Here is an 8,332-nt window from a genome sequence, read left to right on the forward strand (position 1 = left end):
CTGAATACATAAAAAGCGACTGTTCAGCGACAGACAAGTCGCATCGGCTGAAAGTAGGCCAGAATGTCAGTCCATGTTGGAGCAGGTTTAGATACAGTCTAAAGTATAGATCTCAAAGTCTGTGCACAGAATTTAGCAAGGGCCTCGCACCTTCTGATGCATCAGGTAGGTGCACAATAGCATAGCCTAACCCTCTGTACTTTGGTCTATATTGATGCGGGACATAGACAGCCAGCTGATGACCAATCCATTAGTGCAATGGATGGCTGGAAGCATTTGTCTTTGCCTTTGCAATACCACAGAAGCAATACATGGTCAATGTACAGCAATGACACACCTGTGTGAACAGCCAGGAGACCCCCCCCCCCCCCATGTTATGTTACATAGTTACATAGTTAGTACGGTCGAAAAAAGACATATGTCCATCAAGTTCAACCAGGGAATTAAGGGGTAGGGGTGTGGCGCGATATTGGGGAAGGGATGAGATTTTATATTTCTTCATAAGCATTAATCTTATTTTGTCAATTAGGAACATTCAGCACCCACCCGCTATCAAGGCAGCTGCCTATCATGTCATGCCCTACCTGCACAGGTGTGCTGGCTACTCAAATGATCCAATTAAGGAGGCCATTTAGTCAGCAGCAGCAGAAGTCCTGTGCCTGGACGCTCCAACAGCGGCCAGACACAAGCAGAAGCAGAAGCAGCAGAAGCAGCAGCAGCACCACCTTTTGTTTTTTGGCTGCAGCAGCAGCAAGGCCCACAGGGCTGGCTAGCTGGCTAGCCAGCAAGCAGGTAGCAATGAAAGTAGGAATCTTTCTTTTTAACCCTGTAAGGGGGTGGTGCACTGTACCCGAAGATACTGCCATATCGGGTCAATGCATAGGGCGACGGAAGCAAGCTTCGAAATCGGCCCCCGTTCTCAAAAATCCATTTAATATATGGTCCCCAGATAGGGGACGTATCAGATATTAAACTGATAAGAACAGATACTACACTTGATCTTAGCCAAAAGGCCGAGAAGCGATAACCGTGAAAGGGGCGGGCCCAACAAGGTGCCCTTCATGGGCACTATCACTGCTTGCTGTCAGGGAGGCTGCCAGACAATTTTCCATGCACACTCTGGGCTGGGGGGCAGTCAACCACCAGTACACACAGCAGAACCTAAACCCATACCATTATTGCTAAGCAGCAAGACAGGGGCCCATTGCACTCCCACGGGGCCTTTTTAAATGCAATCCATAACCCGGATTTGCCAGGAACCCTTCTTACTCCTCCTACTTGCATGTGACACTGGGCTTAGGATCTGCATAGGAAACACACACACAAGCACACACCTACCTTTGTTGCCTGCAGATGCCTCCTTGGCTGTCCCCAAACGGTATCAAACCAACACCCACGGGAAGCTGTAAGCATAGAGGACATGCCTGCACCCCATTGGACTTACCTGTGTGGGTTAAACCCGGGTTATTTGACAACCTATGGCGGTGATGGTTCTGCTCAGGCAGAGCAGTGCTGATGCTCCTCATAAAGCTGTCGCTGCTGTGAAGGTTCTAGGTGACATCACAAATCCCTATGGTTACATACACAACAAAGCTGGGTTGTTGTTGTTTACACTCTGCAAGGCCTGTGGAAGTGAGTGACATCATAGCACTGTAGTTCTGAGGGTTCTAGATGGATGCAACAATCTCCTGTTGCTTCTATGAAGGCCATAATAGACGACATCACCAAACAGCTCCATAGTCACATACACAGCAAAGGAGAGATGTTGTTTACACCTAGTGATGTCAGTGGTATTGAGTGACATCACAGCACAGTGCTAAGGCTCCTGGGCCTGGACACAGCAGCGGCTGCAATATCTCAACGGAGAATACGTTTATATATATGTGTGTGTGTGCGCGTATATATATATATATATATATATATATATATATATATATATATTTCTCCGCCGAAATCACTTTTAAACCCATTTCCACCTTTTTTCCCTTCTCTTCCTCTTACTTTTTTTTCACGTTTTTTTACGTTTTTCTCCTTTTCGCCTCTTTTCTGGGCGTATTATTCTTCTTTTTCTTCTTTTTTTTCGTCTAATGCATACCCCATCAGTGCAGCAATGCTTATTCAATACCGCCAGCAGATGGAGACACTGGGGGATAATTTTCTAAGGATTTATACTGATTTTTCCTGTCTGAATTTGTCGCACAGAAAGTTGCAGGCCAAATATGTGTGACATTTCTGCGACTTTAGCTTCTAGAGCATTTTTACAACATTATACATAGGTGCTGAATACATAAAAAGCGACTGTTCAGCGACAGACAAGTCGCATCGGCTGAAAGTAGGCCAGAATGTCAGTCCATGTTGGAGCAGGTTTAGATACAGTCTAAAGTATAGATCTCAAAGTCTGTGCACAGAATTTAGCAAGGGCCTCGCACCTTCTGATGCATCAGGTAGGTGCACAATAGCATAGCCTAACCCTCTGTACTTTGGTCTATATTGATGCGGGACATAGACAGCCAGCTGATGACCAATCCATTAGTGCAATGGATGGCTGGAAGCATTTGTCTTTGCCTTTGCAATACCACAGAAGCAATGCATGGTCAATGTACAGCAATGACACACCTGTGTGAACAGCCAGGAGACCCCCCCCCCCCCCCCCCATGTTATGTTACATAGTTACATAGTTAGTACGGTCGAAAAAAGACATATGTCCATCAAGTTCAACCAGGGAATTAAGGGGTAGGGGTGTGGCGCGATATTGGGGAAGGGATGAGATTTTATATTTCTTCATAAGCATTAATCTTATTTTGTCAATTAGGAACATTCAGCACCCACCCGCTATCAAGGCAGCTGCCTATCATGTCATGCCCTACCTGCACAGGTGTGCTGGCTACTCAAATGATCCAATTAAGGAGGCCATTTAGTCAGCAGCAGCAGAAGTCCTGTGCCTGGACGCTCCAACAGCGGCCAGACACAAGCAGAAGCAGAAGCAGCAGAAGCAGCAGCAGCACCACCTTTTGTTTTTTGGCTGCAGCAGCAGCAAGGCCCACAGGGCTGGCTAGCTGGCTAGCCAGCAAGCAGGTAGCAATGAAAGTAGGAATCTTTCTTTTTAACCCTGTAAGGGGGTGGTGCACTGTACCCGAAGATACTGCCATATCGGGTCAATGCATAGGGCGACGGAAGCAAGCTTCGAAATCGGCCCCCGTTCTCAAAAATCCATTTAATATATGGTCCCCAGATAGGGGACGTATCAGATATTAAACTGATAAGAACAGATACTACACTTGATCTTAGCCAAAAGGCCGAGAAGCGATAACCGTGAAAGGGGCGGGCCCAACAAGGTGCCCTTCATGGGCACTATCACTGCTTGCTGTCAGGGAGGCTGCCAGACAATTTTCCATGCACACTCTGGGCTGGGGGGCAGTCAACCACCAGTACACACAGCAGAACCTAAACCCATACCATTATTGCTAAGCAGCAAGACAGGGGCCCATTGCACTCCCACGGGGCCTTTTTAAATGCAATCCATAACCCGGATTTGCCAGGAACCCTTCTTACTCCTCCTACTTGCATGTGACACTGGGCTTAGGATCTGCATAGGAAACACACACACAAGCACACACCTACCTTTGTTGCCTGCAGATGCCTCCTTGGCTGTCCCCAAACGGTATCAAACCAACACCCACGGGAAGCTGTAAGCATAGAGGACATGCCTGCACCCCATTGGACTTACCTGTGTGGGTTAAACCCGGGTTATTTGACAACCTATGGCGGTGATGGTTCTGCTCAGGCAGAGCAGTGCTGATGCTCCTCATAAAGCTGTCGCTGCTGTGAAGGTTCTAGGTGACATCACAAATCCCTATGGTTACATACACAACAAAGCTGGGTTGTTGTTGTTTACACTCTGCAAGGCCTGTGGAAGTGAGTGACATCATAGCACTGTAGTTCTGAGGGTTCTAGATGGATGCAACAATCTCCTGTTGCTTCTATGAAGGCCATAATAGACGACATCACCAAACAGCTCCATAGTCACATACACAGCAAAGGAGAGATGTTGTTTACACCTAGTGATGTCAGTGGTATTGAGTGACATCACAGCACAGTGCTAAGGCTCCTGGGCCTGGACACAGCAGCGGCTGCAATATCTCAACGGAGAATACGTTTATATATATGTGTGTGTGTGCGCGTATATATATATATATATATATATATATATATATATATATATATATATATTTCTCCGCCGAAATCACTTTTAAACCCATTTCCACCTTTTTTCCCTTCTCTTCCTCTTACTGTTTTTTTCACGTTTTTTTACGTTTTTCTCCTTTTCGCCTCTTTTCTGGGCGTATTATTCTTCTTTTTCTTCTTTTTTTTCGTCTAATGCATACCCCATCAGTGCAGCAATGCTTATTCAATACCGCCAGCAGATGGAGACACTGGGGGATAATTTTCTAAGGATTTATACTGATTTTTCCTGTCTGAATTTGTCGCACAGAAAGTTGCAGGCCAAATATGTGTGACATTTCTGCGACTTTAGCTTCTAGAGCATTTTTACAACATTATACATAGGTGCTGAATACATAAAAAGCGACTGTTCAGCGACAGACAAGTCGCATCGGCTGAAAGTAGGCCAGAATGTCAGTCCATGTTGGAGCAGGTTTAGATACAGTCTAAAGTATAGATCTCAAAGTCTGTGCACAGAATTTAGCAAGGGCCTCGCACCTTCTGATGCATCAGGTAGGTGCACAATAGCATAGCCTAACCCTCTGTACTTTGGTCTATATTGATGCGGGACATAGACAGCCAGCTGATGACCAATCCATTAGTGCAATGGATGGCTGGAAGCATTTGTCTTTGCCTTTGCAATACCACAGAAGCAATGCATGGTCAATGTACAGCAATGACACACCTGTGTGAACAGCCAGGAGACCCCCCCCCCCCCCCCCATGTTATGTTACATAGTTACATAGTTAGTACGGTCGAAAAAAGACATATGTCCATCAAGTTCAACCAGGGAATTAAGGGGTAGGGGTGTGGCGCGATATTGGGGAAGGGATGAGATTTTATATTTCTTCATAAGCATTAATCTTATTTTGTCAATTAGGAACATTCAGCACCCACCCGCTATCAAGGCAGCTGCCTATCATGTCATGCCCTACCTGCACAGGTGTGCTGGCTACTCAAATGATCCAATTAAGGAGGCCATTTAGTCAGCAGCAGCAGAAGTCCTGTGCCTGGACGCTCCAACAGCGGCCAGACACAAGCAGAAGCAGAAGCAGCAGAAGCAGCAGCAGCACCACCTTTTGTTTTTTGGCTGCAGCAGCAGCAAGGCCCACAGGGCTGGCTAGCTGGCTAGCCAGCAAGCAGGTAGCAATGAAAGTAGGAATCTTTCTTTTTAACCCTGTAAGGGGGTGGTGCACTGTACCCGAAGATACTGCCATATCGGGTCAATGCATAGGGCGACGGAAGCAAGCTTCGAAATCGGCCCCCGTTCTCAAAAATCCATTTAATATATGGTCCCCAGATAGGGGACGTATCAGATATTAAACTGATAAGAACAGATACTACACTTGATCTTAGCCAAAAGGCCGAGAAGCGATAACCGTGAAAGGGGCGGGCCCAACAAGGTGCCCTTCATGGGCACTATCACTGCTTGCTGTCAGGGAGGCTGCCAGACAATTTTCCATGCACACTCTGGGCTGGGGGGCAGTCAACCACCAGTACACACAGCAGAACCTAAACCCATACCATTATTGCTAAGCAGCAAGACAGGGGCCCATTGCACTCCCACGGGGCCTTTTTAAATGCAATCCATAACCCGGATTTGCCAGGAACCCTTCTTACTCCTCCTACTTGCATGTGACACTGGGCTTAGGATCTGCATAGGAAACACACACACAAGCACACACCTACCTTTGTTGCCTGCAGATGCCTCCTTGGCTGTCCCCAAACGGTATCAAACCAACACCCACGGGAAGCTGTAAGCATAGAGGACATGCCTGCACCCCATTGGACTTACCTGTGTGGGTTAAACCCGGGTTATTTGACAACCTATGGCGGTGATGGTTCTGCTCAGGCAGAGCAGTGCTGATGCTCCTCATAAAGCTGTCGCTGCTGTGAAGGTTCTAGGTGACATCACAAATCCCTATGGTTACATACACAACAAAGCTGGGTTGTTGTTGTTTACACTCTGCAAGGCCTGTGGAAGTGAGTGACATCATAGCACTGTAGTTCTGAGGGTTTCTGAGGGTTCTAGATGGATGCAACAATCTCCTGTTGCTTCTATGAAGGCCATAATAGACGACATCACCAAACAGCTCCATAGTCACATACACAGCAAAGGAGAGATGTTGTTTACACCTAGTGATGTCAGTGGTATTGAGTGACATCACAGCACAGTGCTAAGGCTCCTGGGCCTGGACACAGCAGCGGCTGCAATATCTCAACGGAGAATACGTTTATATATATGTGTGTGTGTGCGCGTATATATATATATATATATATATATATATATATATATATATATATTTCTCCGCCGAAATCACTTTTAAACCCATTTCCACCTTTTTTTCCCTTCTCTTCCTCTTACTTTTTTTTCACGTTTTTTTACGTTTTTCTCCTTTTCGCCTCTTTTCTGGGCGTATTATTCTTCTTTTTTTTCGTCTAATGCATACCCCATCAGTGCAGCAATGCTTATTCAATACCGCCAGCAGATGGAGACACTGGGGGATAATTTTCTAAGGATTTATACTGATTTTTCCTGTCTGAATTTGTCGCACAGAAAGTTGCAGGCCAAATATGTGTGACATTTCTGCGACTTTAGCTTCTAGAGCATTTTTACAACATTATACATAGGTGCTGAATACATAAAAAGCGACTGTTCAGCGACAGACAAGTCGCATCGGCTGAAAGTAGGCCAGAATGTCAGTCCATGTTGGAGCAGGTTTAGATACAGTCTAAAGTATAGATCTCAAAGTCTGTGCACAGAATTTAGCAAGGGCCTCGCACCTTCTGATGCATCAGGTAGGTGCACAATAGCATAGCCTAACCCTCTGTACTTTGGTCTATATTGATGCGGGACATAGACAGCCAGCTGATGACCAATCCATTAGTGCAATGGATGGCTGGAAGCATTTGTCTTTGCCTTTGCAATACCACAGAAGCAATGCATGGTCAATGTACAGCAATGACACACCTGTGTGAACAGCCAGGAGACCCCCCCCCCCCCCATGTTATGTTACATAGTTACATAGTTAGTACGGTCGAAAAAAGACATATGTCCATCAAGTTCAACCAGGGAATTAAGGGGTAGGGGTGTGGCGCGATATTGGGGAAGGGATGAGATTTTATATTTCTTCATAAGCATTAATCTTATTTTGTCAATTAGGAACATTCAGCACCCACCCGCTATCAAGGCAGCTGCCTATCATGTCATGCCCTACCTGCACAGGTGTGCTGGCTACTCAAATGATCCAATTAAGGAGGCCATTTAGTCAGCAGCAGCAGAAGTCCTGTGCCTGGACGCTCCAACAGCGGCCAGACACAAGCAGAAGCAGAAGCAGCAGAAGCAGCAGCAGCACCACCTTTTGTTTTTTGGCTGCAGCAGCAGCAAGGCCCACAGGGCTGGCTAGCTGGCTAGCCAGCAAGCAGGTAGCAATGAAAGTAGGAATCTTTCTTTTTAACCCTGTAAGGGGGTGGTGCACTGTACCCGAAGATACTGCCATATCGGGTCAATGCATAGGGCGACGGAAGCAAGCTTCGAAATCGGCCCCCGTTCTCAAAAATCCATTTAATATATGGTCCCCAGATAGGGGACGTATCAGATATTAAACTGATAAGAACAGATACTACACTTGATCTTAGCCAAAAGGCCGAGAAGCGATAACCGTGAAAGGGGCGGGCCCAACAAGGTGCCCTTCATGGGCACTATCACTGCTTGCTGTCAGGGAGGCTGCCAGACAATTTTCCATGCACACTCTGGGCTGGGGGGCAGTCAACCACCAGTACACACAGCAGAACCTAAACCCATACCATTATTGCTAAGCAGCAAGACAGGGGCCCATTGCACTCCCACGGGGCCTTTTTAAATGCAATCCATAACCCGGATTTGCCAGGAACCCTTCTTACTCCTCCTACTTGCATGTGACACTGGGCTTAGGATCTGCATAGGAAACACACACACAAGCACACACCTACCTTTGTTGCCTGCAGATGCCTCCTTGGCTGTCCCCAAACGGTATCAAACCAACACCCACGGGAAGCTGTAAGCATAGAGGACATGCCTGCACCCCATTGGACTTACCTGTGTGGGTTAAACCCGGGTTATTTGACAACC

General features: G+C 46.7%; 4 non-coding genes across 4 annotated transcripts; all 4 read right to left on the reverse strand.

Annotated features, from left to right (window-relative positions):
* Positions 1-834: 834 nt before the first annotated feature.
* LOC130315179 (U2 spliceosomal RNA) lies at positions 835-1,025 on the reverse strand. The gene has a single exon (XR_008862755.1). It is a non-coding gene; the product is annotated as a U2 spliceosomal RNA (small nuclear RNA).
* A 2,092-nt stretch (positions 1,026-3,117) lies between these two features.
* On the reverse strand, positions 3,118-3,308 carry LOC130315180 (U2 spliceosomal RNA). The gene has a single exon (XR_008862756.1). It is a non-coding gene; the product is annotated as a U2 spliceosomal RNA (small nuclear RNA).
* A 2,098-nt stretch (positions 3,309-5,406) lies between these two features.
* Positions 5,407-5,597, reverse strand: LOC130315181 (U2 spliceosomal RNA). The gene has a single exon (XR_008862757.1). It is a non-coding gene; the product is annotated as a U2 spliceosomal RNA (small nuclear RNA).
* A 2,092-nt stretch (positions 5,598-7,689) lies between these two features.
* LOC130315182 (U2 spliceosomal RNA) lies at positions 7,690-7,880 on the reverse strand. Its single transcript, XR_008862758.1, has one exon. It is a non-coding gene; the product is annotated as a U2 spliceosomal RNA (small nuclear RNA).
* Positions 7,881-8,332: the final 452 nt, after the last annotated feature.

Source organism: Hyla sarda, unplaced genomic scaffold, assembly GCF_029499605.1.
Source record: "Hyla sarda isolate aHylSar1 unplaced genomic scaffold, aHylSar1.hap1 scaffold_186, whole genome shotgun sequence".
NCBI lineage: Eukaryota > Metazoa > Chordata > Amphibia > Anura > Hylidae > Hyla > Hyla sarda.